Below are 15,139 nucleotides of genomic sequence, written 5' to 3' on the forward strand. Positions count from 1 at the left end.
TCTTGCCAGTGCAACAAACTTCAGATGCATGTGCCACTCTATGCAACTGACTTTACAGGTATTGAGGAATCAAACTTGGGCCAGCAGGCTTTGAAAGCAAGTGCAAGACAGTAAATTTATTTTTTTTTAATTTTTTTTGTTTTTGTTTTTATTTTATTCATTTGAGAGTGACAGACAGAGAAAGAGGCAGATAGAGAGAGAGAGAATGGGCGCTCCAGGGCCTCCAGCCACTGAAAACGAACTCCAAACGGGTGCACCCCCTTGTGCATCTGGCTAACGTGGGTGCTGGGGAATCAAGCCTCGAACCGGGGTCCTTAGGCTTCATAGGCAAGCACTTAACCGCTAAGCCATTTCTCCAGCCCAAATTTATTTTTTTATTTGTTAGTTTTTCAAGGTAGGGCTCACTCTAGCCCAGGCTGACCTGGAATTTTCTATGTAGTCTCAGGGTGGCCTTGAACTCATGACAATCCTCCTACCTCTGACTCCCAAATGCTGGGATTAAAGGTGTGCACCACTACAGCCAGCTCTAAAAGTTTTTATTTATCTAAAAGGCCGGGGGGGGGGGGTTGAGATAGAGAGAATGGGAACACAGGGCATCTAGCCACTGCAAATGAACTTCAGAAACATGCACCACCTTGTGCATCTTTACACAGTTTTACATGGGTACAGGGGAATTGAACGTGATACAAGTGCTTTACTGCTGAGACATGTCGCCAGACCCCAGAAGATAGTAAATTTTATGTCATAAGTTGTATAATAATTATAAATTTGTTTTAGAACATCTAAACATAACCACTTTGCTGTATCAGAAATATCTAATACTGAACAACTTTGTTTCAACAGCATCCGTTCAATTTCACTAACTAGTTGTCAGGTTAACACTAATATGACATATATGCTTGCATATTATTGCTGTACCTTATTGATTTTTAAGCATCAGATAAAGCACAGTTGGCTGAATACATAGCTTATTACAAACCACATGAATCGCATGCACAGCATATAGCTACATAAAACCCCCAGTACACATTTTATAATCAATACTTGGTCTGCACATAGCATAGCTGTTACAGTAAAGTAGGGTTGGGAGAACATATTGTTGTCTTTTATAACCAAAGAGAAAGATGAGGGACCCAGGCAGGATGCATTATTTTCCCATTTTACACAGAAAGGAATGTTACATGAAAATGAGAACCAAATGCCCCAACAATCAACACAAAACATCACAAATGATTAAAAGGAAAGATGAAAATGAAGGAATCATCTTTGCATGTCCATTAGGGGGTTCAGTGAGATGCCTTTTGTTAAAACCACAAGCTACATGAAACCAAGAAACCACCTCTTTCCCCAAATCTGTACTTCTCCTTATGAGACGCCTGGGCTCACTTGCAAACATTTTTTAAATGTGCTCTTTGCAATAAACTCAACCACTGTACTGAACTTTGACTTGGGCATACAGATTTTTTTTTTTTAAAACAGCTGTCCTAAATGAGTCAATTTCTTTTTTTTAAATTTTTATTTATTTATTTGAGAGCAACAGACACAGAGAGAAAGACAGATAGAGGGAGAGAGAGAGAATGGGCATGCCAGGGCTTCCAGCCTCTGCAAACGAACTCCAGACGCGTGCGCCCCCTTGTGCATCTGGCTAACATGGGACCTGGGGAACCGAGCCTCGAACCGGGGTCCTTAGGCTTCACAGGCAAGCGCTTAACCGCTAAGCCATCTCTCCAGCCCAAGGGCATACAGATTTTTAACAGTCAAATAGGAACAATTTTCAACTTATCTATTAGGAAAGGAGGAAGTATGGACCACATCTAATTGAAGCAAATTATTTAAATTCCATGCATATGATGTTCAAGTCAGGTCTCATTTACATGAAGTGGGTCAGAAGATACACAACTAAAAATTGCATTTCAAGTTAACACAAAATTTCTAATACACCAACTACAAGTGCTAAAACAGGAGTACCCTCAACACCAGAAAACAAATCCTCTCATGTTTGATTAGCCTTCTTCAAGAGTATAACAAATGACAGAAACAACTGCAGTGTACACTGTTATGTGGTTTTTCCTTCCTTACCAGTGACACAATAGCATGTAGTATGTAACATTGATCACTGGGTATAGTGTTATTACACAATCTCCTATACGGATCCAATACTCCCATTCATTTAAGCACAACTGGAATCAAAATGAACATATTTCTTTCAACTTAATGAGCCCATTTACTCTTTTTCTTCAGAAATCATCTGAGTCTCATGTTTATAAGGTGCATATGCTAAACTTCCAAGAGCAGGAACATTCAAATGTCAAAAAGAGTAAGTCGTGACAGGTGAGGTAGTGCATGCCTTTAATTCCAGCACTCGGGAGGCAGAGGTAGGAGAATCACCGTGAGTTTAAAGCCACCCTGAGACTACATAATGAATTCCAGGTCAGCCTGGGCTAGAGACCCTACCTCAAAAAAACAAAAAATAAAACAAAACAACAACAACAAAAAGCCATAATGTGGCCTTGCTTCTCAGACAAACGAGCAGAACATGGATATTCTACATGTTCAGGCTTATAAGTGTTCCCTCTCTCAGAGCCGAGCACATTACTAGGTATGCAGCATCATACTAATGACTCAATCACAGCACACAGGGGCATGAACATTCAGTACAAGATGAGCCTGTCAAAATCACAGAACAAGCTGAGTGTGGTGGCAGACATCTTTAATCTCAGCACTCGGGAGGGAGGCAGAAGTAGGAGGACTGCCATGAGTTCGAGGCCACCCTGAGACTACATTGTGAGTTCCAGGCCAGCTGGAGCTAGAGTGAGACCCTACTGCGGGAAAAACATAACAGAACAAATACTACTGCTATGATTTAATATTTTTTAAAAATATACTAAATAACTGGATATGGTGACACACACCTTTAATCCCAAAACTATGAAGGTAGAGGAAGGAGGATCACTGTGCGTTTGAGGCCAGTGTAGGACTACATACAGAATGAATGCCAGGTTAGCGTAGCTTAGAGTGAGACCCAACCTCAAAAACAAACAAACAATAAAACCCACAAACAGATGAGTTCTTGAGAAAACATTAACATGTCTATCTATCTAGGTATGGTGGCACTCACCTATAATCTCAGTACTCAAGAGGCAGAGGTAGGAGGATTGCTGCAAGTTCAAGTCCACCCAAAGACTACATAGTGAATTCCAGGTCAACCTAGGCTAGAGTGAGATCTTACCTCAAAAACAAAAAAGTCGGTGAACCGGGCGTAGTGGCATATACCTTTAATCCCAGCAGTTGGGAGGCAGAGGTAGGAGGATCACCGTGAGTTCAAGGCCACCCTGACATTACATAGTGAATTCCAGGTCAGCCTGGACTGAAGTGAGACCCTACCTCAAAAATCCAAAAAGAAAAAAAAAAAAAGGCCCTAGCATGCCCGTTCTTTCTCTAACCTGCCTCTTTCTTTTTCTTTCTCTCTCAAATAAGTATTTTTTTAAATGGGGGACGGGGGGAGCCTGCCTAGAAAACAGGCTAACAAGAAATGGTGCAGAATTATTTTCTGAATAATAGGAAGGTTAGCTTCCTACCTTATGACTAAATACCAAAGCTATCTTTGCACTAGAGAATAATACAGGCCGTGAATGGTGCTCCACACCTTTAATCCCAGCACTCAGGAGGTTGACATAGGAGAATCGCTGTGAGTTTAAGGCCACCCTGAGACAACATAGTGAATTCCAGGTCAGCCTGGGCTAGAGTGAGACTCTACTTCAAAAAAAACACAAAGAAATGCCAGCCAGGCCAAATGGACCAATGGGTACAATAGTGGCATGTCTGTCATGGTGGAAACCAACTGCCCTCTAACTGAACTGGAGGCCTACTCCATGGGAGGGAATACACCACTAATACTGAAAACCTACAAAAGTAGTCATGAGCCCTAGGGGTGTAACGTCTGCTGCTGCCTGGCTAAATGTATATACACTATGCTTATCAAACTGCCCAGTAAGCACTTCTCTTAAGGTTCATACATTATATTAATGTTACGCTCACTTTTGGTAGAGAACCTTCTCTTTTCAGTTGACAGTGACCTTGGGATGACTCAGAAGGCACCATGGTGCTGAGAAGAAATAACAGAGGAGTGCTCAGCACTGAAATATCTGTGTCACATCATCCAAGGCTCAGGGTCCACTGGGGAAGAGGTGGCAGAAAAAATGAGCCAAAGGAAGGATAGGACTCCTTACAACGTGCTCCTCCAGACACAAACTAGCCTGGATATCCATGACCTCACTACCTACACCAGACCATCATAATAGGAGGAAAAGATCATGACATCAAAATAAAAGAGAGACTAATTGAGAAGGGGAGGGGATATGATGGAGAGTGGTGTTTCAAAGGGGAAAGTGGGGGGAAGGGAGGACCATTACCATGGGATATTATTTACAATCATGAAAGTTGTTAATAAAAATAAAAAATAATAATAATAAAATAAAAATAAAAAAGAAAAGAAAGAAAGAAAGAAGAGGAAGAAGGAAGGAGGAAGAAGGAAGGAGGAAGAAGGAAGGAGGAAGATGAAGACGACGACTGACAACAGGATGTTTAATTAACCATCTTCAGGAGTGTTACAAACAGACAGAAACAAATGCAGTGCACACTGACTGCATATTGTCAAGGTTGTTTATAAAAGAATACTGGTGCCATCATGATTTTTCTATCTTTTGATACTAAATGTACTATAGAAAATTAAATTTAAAACCCCTACACTATATTTAGATCATCACTAAGACAGCTGCGTAATCACTGCCTGCTGTGTAATGTGACTCCCATAGAATTTCCTCTCAGAATAAACAGCAGGCACACTCAATCACATGAGACAGCTCTCAGAGAACAGCTGAGTCACCTGCCCACAGCCGTTCACTTCAATTCCCAGAAACTCAGTACAAATGTCTAACATATCAAAACATTTGGAGCAAGTGCCTTTAACTAGCGCCATCCCTCCAGCCCCTAACATTTGGGTGTTGTCCTATTCCCACCAATAAGTAACAGTTTCCTAGAAATATGCCCTAAGCAACACCAAACAGCTTAGGATAAAGGTCAGTTTAGATATCACATGGTTCTATTACTTATTCTAACCAACACACCAAGTTCCTAACAATACAAAAACAAAATCAAGCAAAGATAGGGGTGAATTAGGCTGACAAAATACTTCAACTACGTCCACTTTGGAAAGTGTCTCTCTAGTTGACATGGAGGTAAATATAGCACCATAGTACTCTACATAGCTTATGCGCTTAGGATATGTCCAATATATTCCTACGCTCCAAAAAAAATTCCATTTACAAAGCATCCAAAATAATAAGCCCAGCACTCAGTAGGCTGAGGTAAGAGGACTGATGCGAGTTTGAGGCCAGCCTTGTCTACACAGTGAGAGCCTACCTTGAAAAACAAAGAATAAAAGATATAAAAGAGAGGACGGATATGATGGAGAATGGAATTTCAAATGGGAAAGTGTGGGGGTGCGGAGGGAGGGAATTACCATGGGATATATTTTATAATCATAGAAAATGTTAATAAAAATTTAAAAAAAAAAAAAGAGAGGACGGGTGTGGTGGCAGACACCTTTAATCCCAGCACTTGGGAGGGAGAGGTAAGAGGATCGCCATGAGTTCAAGGCCTGTCTGAGAATGACTACAGAGTGAATTACAAGTCAGCCTGGACTAGAGTGAAACCCTACCTCAAAACACAAAAGAAAACAATACAAAACAAAAAGATATAAAAGGGAAAAGCTTATACAAAAAAAACTGTCAAACACTGCTGGAGCAGGGAGAGAACCAATAAATGAAAAAGTCTACAACTCCCCAATAGAGGATTGGAAGCATACTGGCTAATTTGGGATACATTTAAAGCAAGTTATGGCTAAAGCAAAATATAATTAATCCAGCTAAAAACATCCTGTTCCTCCTGTCCCATTCCAACCTTGTGAGGCAGAGTCAAGATGATCACTGACTCCTGCCTGCTACCTGTTCTAGTTGAATAGGTAAGCACTAAATAAATGGGTGAGACAAAAACAAGGTAGAGGGCTGGAGAGATGACTTAGTGGTTAAGCACTTGCCTCTGAAGCCTAAGGACCCCAGTTCGAGGCTCAATTCCCCAGCACCCATGTTAGCCAAATGCACAAGGGGGTGCATGCATCTGGAGTTCGTCTGCAGTGGCTGGAGGCCCTGACACGCCTTCTCTCTCCCTCTCTCCCCCCTTTCTCTCTGTTTTGTCGCTCTCAAATAAATAAAGAAAAATAAACAAAACAAAACAAAAAACCAAGGTGGAGAGCAACTGAGAAAAACACTTAATGTTAACCTCTGGTCTCCCTATGTATACCTGAACGCACACACATGCACATATCCATACACATACAAACAAAAACAATAAATTTGCAAGGCTACACTCAGGGGCTATTCAAACAGTGCTCCAGTAGTGGTCACTCAATTCTGAAAGAAATCTCTTCTCTATTCAACATCAGAAGACATTAATACTAGAAAATTAAAGGGACTTTGTTTAAAATGTTTTCTACCAAAAATACTGCTCTTACTTAATTATGGCTTTTGGAAATTTTTAAATGAATGCTTTAGACAATTCAACCATTCAAGGCACATTATGTTTTATTTCATATTGAGGCCATCTAATGACTTTTACTCTTTGTTACGTCATAAACAAATATTGAATGAACATAACTCTAAACCAACTCAAGTATACTTTGGAATCATTCACTGCCACCCAGCAGCAGCTGTACCTGTCATGTGTCTCTAGTGGCAAATGTCAAAATATTTATCATTATAAACAAAACTCTAGAATGTGACAACTTTGAAATGTCAATAGACTTCATACCATAAACTGAAATGCTAATAATTTAGTATAATGAAAAGATGAACTTAATCGCTCATGGTACATTTCTTTGTTTTTGTTATTTTTATTTATTTATTTATTTTGGTTGTTCAAGGTAGGGTTTCACTATGTAGTCTCAGGGTGGTATCGAACACACGGTGACCCTCCAACCTCTTCCTCCCGAGTGCTGGGATTAAAGGTGTGCGCCACCATGTTCGGCTCTAATATTTTATTTATTTATTTGAGAGAAAAGATAAGGATAGACAGAGAGCATGAGAGAATGAGAGTATGAGACATGCCAGGGCTTTCAGCCATTGCAAACAAACTCTAGACATATGCACCACCTTTACATCTGGCTTATATAGGTTTTAGGGAATCAAACGTGGGTCCTAAGGCTTCACAGGCAAGTGTCTTAACTACTAAGCCATCTCATTCAGCACTTCCCTCCCTTCTTAAAAGTGGCCAAGCCGGGCGTGGTGGCACAAAACTTTAATCCTAGCACTAAGGAGGCAAAGGTAGGAGGATCACTGTGAGTTCAAGGGCACCCTGAAGAATACATAGTCAATTCCAGGTCACCCTGAGCTAGAGTGAGACCCTACCTCAAAAACCCAAAATAAGGGCTGGAGAGATGGCTTAGCGGTTAAGCGCTTGCCTGTGAAGCCTAAGGACCCCGGTTCGAGGCTCGGTTCCCCAGGTCCCACATTAGCCAGATGCACAAGGGGGCACACGCGTCTGGAGTTCGTTTGCAGAGGCTGGAAGCCCTGGCGCGCCCATTCTGTCTCTCTCCCTCTCTGTGTCTGTTGCTCTCAAATAAATAAATTAAATTAAATTAATCAAATAAATAAATTAAAAAAAAACTTGAAGAATTAAAAAAAACAAAATAAATAAATAAACAAACAACAACAACAAAATTTTAATTAACAGTGAAAAGAAAAGCCTTCCAGTGAGTTGTTGGCCAGGGAGGCCCCTGATGTCCCCAAAACATTATAGGCCACTGCTGTGGTCTTTGGTTTCCCACCAGGAATAAATGCTAAGACCCAACTGCTGAAGACTCCACATAATTGGGCTGCAAGGCCACTGAGAAATCCTGCTGGAACTGAGCTGAGAACCTCCTCCATGTAGACCAGCTGACAGAAAGCTGGAAGAAGCCATTCTGCATGCAGTTCAGTGGGAGAGAGAAATCACCAGTGAAGATATTCAAAATGGACACTGCAAGTCTTAAATTTTGGCAGCCAGGCCAAATGAGCCAACGGGTACAATAGTGGCATGTCTGTCATGTTGGTAACCGACTGTCCTCTAATTGGACTGCAGGCCTACTCCATGGGAGGGAATACATCCCTGATACTGAAAACGTACAACAAGGGTAGTCATGAGCCCTATGGGTATAACGCCTGCTGCTGTCTGGCTAAATTCATATACTATGCTCATCACACTGCCCAATAAGCACTTCTCTTAATATTCATACCCTTATATTAATGCTACTCTCACTTTTGGTAGAGAACCTTCTCTTTGCAGAAGGCAGTGACCTTGGGATGACTGAGAAGGCATCATGGTGCTGGGAAGAAATAACAGAGGAGTGCTCAGCACTGAAATATCTCTATCACACCATCCAAGTCTTAGGCTCCATTGCAGAAGAGATGGTGGAAAGAATGTAAGAGCCAAAGGAAGGGTAGGACTCCTTACAACGTGCTCCTCCAGACACAAACTAGCCTGGATATCCATGACATCACAGTGTCTGACACTACCTACACAAGACCATCATAATAGGAGGAAAAGATCATGACATCAAAATAAAAGAGAGACTGAGTGAGAGGGGGAGGGGATATGATAGAGAATGGAGTTTCAAAGGGGAAAGTGCGGGGGGGGTATTACCATGGGATATTTTTTATAATTATGGAAAATGTTAATAAAAATTGTGAAAATAAAAAATAAAGAAAGAAAGAAAAAAAAGCCAAAAAAAAAAATTCTCCAGGTCCCACATAAGCCAGATGCACAAGGTGGCACATGCATCTGGAGCTTAGTTGCATTGGCTAGAGGCCCTTGTGTGCCCATTCTCTCCCTCCCTCCCTCCCCTCTGTATTCAATAAATAAATAATATTAAAAAATAAAAAATAAAAGAGAGACTGATTGAGAGGGGTGGGGATATGATGAATGGAGTTTCAAAGGGGAAAATGGGGGGAGGGAGGGCCATTACCACGGGATATTGTTTACAATCATGGAAGTTGTTAATAAAAAAAAAAGTGGCCAAATGCAGGGCATGATGGCGTGCACCTTTATTCCCAGCACTTGGGAGGGAGAGGTACAAGGATCACTCTTGAGTCCAAGGCCAACATGAGACTAATTACATAGTGAATTCCAGGTCAGTCTGGGTTAGAGGGAGACCCTACATTAAAAAAACAAAACATACACACACAAAAAAAAACAGTGGCCAAATGGCTATGTAAATAAATCAGCTGGCTTCTAAGTCATTACTTCTGTGTCCAACTTCTCTACTCCCAATGTGAACCTTGAAATACTGCATGAATCTCTGACTGCAGTTAGAATTTTTCAGTGACTTCCTGAACCCAGCAGTGGTCCATGTAGTGATCTTTCTCACTCCAATGTAGTTGCTATTAGCAGCTGTTGCTCAAATGCAGATTTATATCACCCAAAACATTTTTCTCAGCTGGTAGTACATGCTGTCTAATCCCAGTGCTGACTGGAGAAGCAAAGGAAGGAGTTCAAGGCCAGCCTGGGAATACAATGAGTTCTAGGTCAGCCTAGGTGATCAGTGAGACCCTATCTCAAGGGGGGAGGTAACACTTCTTTAAACCTGCTCTCTATAGCTTTCTAATAGAAGAAAATCTCCATGTGTGTAGAATGTAAAAAGCTACAACTCCAAGTCAGGACCAAGCATTATGGCACACACCTATAATCCCAGCCCAAGTAAAACTAAGATAAGAGATCAAAGTTTGAGGTTAGCCTGGTAATACTGTGAGACCCTGTCATAACAAAACAATAAGGGGCTGGAGAGATGGCTTATAGGTTAAGGCATTTGTCTGTGAAGCCAAAGGACCCAGGTTTGATTCACCAGGACACACATAAGCCAAATGCACTGGGTGACACATGTATCTGGAGTTGGTCTGCATAGACCAGAGGCCCTGGCACACCCATTCTCTCTGTCTCTCTCCCTCTTTCTCTATCAAATAAATAAATAAATAACAAATACACATGCAGGAACTACAGACAGTGGACTTCACAGCATGCCACAGATAAGACTAGTGATTCTCCTAGATTAACAGAAATAACAACAGAAAAATAATGACAACTACAAAGTTGGCATTCCACACTAAAGAATAACCCTAGAATTCTAGACAGTCGGAATCAGAAAAACTCTTACTGACCCCAGAATTTGCAAATGAAAAGGAACTTCTGTGACACAGAACATTTATAAGACGTTTTACACATTAGTACTGAACATAACTTATGTATTTTTAAAATATCTATCTAAATATATTTATTTATTTATTTATTTATTTATTTGAGAGTGACAGACACAGAGAGAAAGACAGGTAGAGGGGGAGAGAGAGAATGGGCGCGCCAGGGCTTCCAGCCTCTGCAAACGAACTCCAGACACGTGCGCCCCCTTGTGCATCTGGCTAATGTGGGACCTGGGGAACCAAGCCTCGAACCGGGGTCCTTAGGCTTCACAGGCAAGCGCTTAACCGCTAAGCCATCTCTCCAGCCCTAAAATATCTATCTATAACAGGTACAATAGTGGCAGGTTTGTCATGGTGGAAACCACTGCCATCTAGTTGGACCGGAAGCCCGTTCCATGGGGGCAAGAGGGGGATACATCCCTGATACTGAAAACGTAAAACAGGGGTAGTCATGAGCCCTAGGGGTATAACATCTGCTGATGTCTGGAAAAATGTACATACTATGCTTATCAAACTGCTAAGTAAGTACTTCTGTTAATATTTATACCCTTATATTAATGCTACTCTCACTTTGCATAGAGAAGCTTCTCTTTTCAGATGGCAGTGACCTTGGGATGACTCAGAAGGTATCACAGTGCTGGAAAGAAGTGACTGCAGTACTGAGTAACATTTCGATCACACCTTCCAAGGCTCAGGGTCTAATACAGAAGAGGTGGTGGAAAGAATGTAAGAGCCAAAGGAAGGGTAGGATTCCTTACAATGTGCTCCCTCCAGACATAAAATGGCCTGGATATCCATGACCTCATAATGCCTGATACTACCTACACAAGACCATCACAAGAGGAGGAAAAGACCATGACATCAAAATAAAAGAGAGACTGATTGAGATGGGGAGGGGATATGATGGAGCATAGAATTTCAAAGGGGAAATTGGGGGGGGGGAGGGAGAGGGTATTACATGGGATACTTTTTATAACCATGGAAAATGTTAATAAAAATTGAGAAAAAAAGGGCTGGAGAGAGATGGCTTAGCGGTTAAGTGCTTGCCTGTGAAGCCTAAGGACCCCGGTTCGAGGCTCGGTTCCCCAGGTCCCACGTTAGCCAGATGCACAAGGGGGCGCACGCGTCTGGAGTTCGTTTGCAGAGGCTGGAAGCCCTGGCGCGCCCATTCTCTCTCTCTCCCTCCATCTGTCTTTCTCTCTGTGTCTGTCACTCTCAAATAAATAAATAAAAAATTAAAAAAAAATTGAGAAAAAAATAAAATATCTACATATAATTTGTCTGAAAGAGGGAGAGAGAGAACTGAGAAACTGAACTTGGACCGGCAAGCTTTGAAAGCATTTTTAATTGCTTAGCCATCTTCATAGCCCCTGAACTTCATTTCTAACCATCCTCCATATTCCTAAATTCTGGCAACACCACTATTTCAATTTCACTCTCTCAGCTGTAAAGATGTCAGCTGCTTCCTGAGGACTTAGTTCTGCATTGTATCTTCCTCCTCTTTTCAATAACTGAGCCAGGATAACAAATTCATGTTTAAAATTCTCTGTAACTGAACTAAAATAGTACACTTTCCTGACAAGACTCTGGCAACTGCACAATGTACTTAACTAGTTGTCATGACATGAAGGCTAGCATGAACTACACAGTGAGAACCTGTCTAATATGAGGACATAAAGGAGACAGGCAATTTTATGGGTTATTAGGAACAGTAAGGAGCTGTGTATGGTGGTGCATACCTTTAGTCCCAGTACTCAAGGAGGTAGGGGTAGGAGGATCCCTTTGAGTTTGAGGCCTGAGACTACAGAGTGCATTCCAGGTCAACCTGAGACCCTACCAGGTCAACAATGAGACCCTATCTTAAAAAAAAAAAAAAAAACGCAATTAAGATTTGGAGTAATAGGGCTGCAGAGATAGCTCAACAGTTAAGATACTTGCCTGCAAAGTCTAAGTACCCAGTTCCAATTCCCCAGTACCCATGTAAAGCCAGATGCACAAGGTGGCACATGAGTCTGGAGTTCATTTGCAGTGGCTAGAGGCACTGGTGCATTCTTGCTCTATTTGCCTCTTTCTTTCCCCCTCTCTCTAATAAAATATTAGACTTACACAGCACCCGACACAGGTGATCAGAGCAGCAACCCACCAACCCAGGTAGCCTACCTGAGCCCACAGTGCAGCAAAGAGGGACCCAAGTGGGCACAACGTAATTGAGACCAAAGCCATCCCAAAAGGTAACTTGGATTACACCAGGTCACTACCTGCCAAATAAGCCTGGTATATAGGCTTGCATCAGAAGTGCTAATTGGACCCTCCATATCAGAGTAAATTATAGGTTAAATCTGATGGATGATCAGATTTGCCATTCTTAAGCTATATTTTGGGCTCGTCATTTGTTGCTTCCTGATTTATACAGCCTTTTTTTCCTTTTCTGTCTTACTCAGTCATAAGCTGACCTTGGAACCATCTACGGACCAGAAATATCAGCCTCCCAGTTGACAAGATTAAGGGTGTGGGGTAACATACATCCTTAGGGACTGTGACTTTGTTAGAGGATCTGGTTGTCACAATACCTGCTCTTGCATAAATATTCCATTCTGTTTTTCATTGAATGTGTACACTGTTTAGTTAAATTTTAGGATTTGCCTGTATTTTGTTCCACTCAGCCTACTTGAACACTATCATACCAAGCAGACCCAACACCTAGGGTCACTTTTGTGGTTACTCTGAGAGTCTTAAGAGTCCCACCTAGCACCTTAAACTCCTACCCTGAAGATATATAACATCAGATTGATTGATACATCTAATAATACTGCAGATAATTAGAAAATCCAAGCATTAAATTAATCCAAGATGCAAATATCTCTACGTTATAATACAAGAAACACAAAAAATCAAGACAATATAAATCTACCAAAAAGTATTAATGGAGCCAGGAAGGGTGGCACATGCCTTTAATCCCAGCACTCAGTAGGTAGAGGTAGGAGGATTACTGTGAGTTCAAGGCCATCCTGAGACTTCGCAGTGAATTCCAGGTCAGCTTGGGCTAGATTAGAACCCTACCTCAAAAAAACCAAAAAAAAAAAGAAGTATTAATGCATCAGAAATGACCTCCAGTGAGACTGATTTAGAGGAAATGCCTGAGAAAGATTTCAAAAGAGTGATTGTAAATATGTTCAAAGAAATCAAAGGGGAAATCAAAGGAATCAAAGAAGACATAAGAAACTAATTAATGAAATAAGGAGGCCAATACAAGACATAAATACGGAAATAGAAATAAAAAAGAAAAACCAGTCAGAATTACTAGCAATGAAGAATACAGTCAGTGAAATAAAAAACTCTATAGAAAATCTCACCAGTAGAATGGATGAAGGAGAGGACAGAATATCTAAGCTAGAAGACCAGGTGGCAGATCTAATACAGTCCAACAAAGAGAATGACAAACTAATTGAAAAGTATGAATGGAAATTTCCAGATATTCAGGACACTGTGAAAAGATCAAGCATAAGAATTCAGGGTATAACAGGAGAAGAATTTCACTCCAAAGGCATAGTAGGTGTTTTCAACAAAATCAAAGAAGAAAACTTACCCAAATTGGGAAAGAGATGCCAATGCAGATACAGGAAGCCTTTAGAGCACCAAATAAACAAAACCTGTCCCTTAGACAATGTGTAACACATTTGAATGTGCAATGCTGACTAACCTACAGAGTCACATGGGAAGTTTCTAACTTTGAATAAGAAAGAAGACAAAAGAAAATTCTGGATAGAGTATAGCTTGCAGCACCACCTGCTCAACCACTTGGGACAAATAAGGCAGCCAAGCCCATGTTGCTTGAATCATCATCTCTGGTGGACAAAAGTGCTGTAGCACCTTCATCAGGTGCACTGAAACAACTTGCTTCAGACAAGTGGCAGAATAACAAGCTTTTCTGGCATTCCATACAGAATATTTCTAGGAGGTTCCAAAGGAGGGACTTGAGTAAGTTCTACTCAGCACCACCACAGGGACTTTTCAACCATGAGGGAGTCAAGGCCTTGGCAGCATCCCTAGAAGAAAGGGTCTACCTCAGCCCAGGAACATAGCTTCCCCAAGAATATTCTTTGTTCTAAGTCTATCCATTACAGCTCTAAGCCCCTGTTCTACTTGATTAAACTGTCTGTATTCAAGTTTCTGCAGTTTCTCTCTCTTCTAAGATTCAGCAATTAATATACCTTAATTATAGGTTAGGTGGGTCTGTTTAATGTTACAAAAACCAAAACAAGAACCTCAAGTAAAGAGTTCATTTTGCCTTCAATATTTAAAACTCAAAATTATACAGAAACAGTTTAGACTGAATATAAGCAACACATAGAAGTGATGACAGAGTAATCTGCATATTCTTTGACAGGGCCTGACTGGTTCCCATCTGGTAAACTGTAATCCCTGTTATAAACATTCAATAGCCTAAACTGTCATTATTCACCATCTGATTTCATAATCGTGACTTTAGAGTTATTTTTATTAATTCCAGAACAGTCAATCCCTAAAAAACTTAAAATATGAAAGCAACAATTAAAAGCATTACAGAAATAATGTTCATTACGAAAAAGAATAGCTCATCTCAAGCAGCATAGGCCAAGGTTCTTGGATTAACTCCTCCATAGTCCAAACTTCATTAAGCCTAACATAGTCCAATAATCTATTTACAAAATCAAAAGCCAAACCAACGAAACATTCACCAAAGTTATTCATCACAGATGAGCTTTTTATATTGAACATTAGAATAATGTTCTAATTACTTAAACAATAAAAAAGAAAAACTAAATGCAAATACACTTCATTCTTAATCACTCCAGAATGAAACATCTGAAACTGTT

At 40.8% G+C, this 15,139-nt stretch overlaps 1 protein-coding gene across 29 annotated transcripts in view; it reads right to left on the minus strand.

Annotated features, from left to right (window-relative positions):
* Positions 1-15,139, minus strand: part of Eif4g3 (eukaryotic translation initiation factor 4 gamma 3) — a 312,912-nt gene that overhangs the window by 213,921 nt on the left and 83,852 nt on the right. The gene's annotated exons all lie outside the window — the stretch shown is intronic.

Source organism: Jaculus jaculus, chromosome 5 (genome assembly GCF_020740685.1).
Source record: "Jaculus jaculus isolate mJacJac1 chromosome 5, mJacJac1.mat.Y.cur, whole genome shotgun sequence".
NCBI classification, from domain to species: domain Eukaryota; kingdom Metazoa; phylum Chordata; class Mammalia; order Rodentia; family Dipodidae; genus Jaculus; species Jaculus jaculus.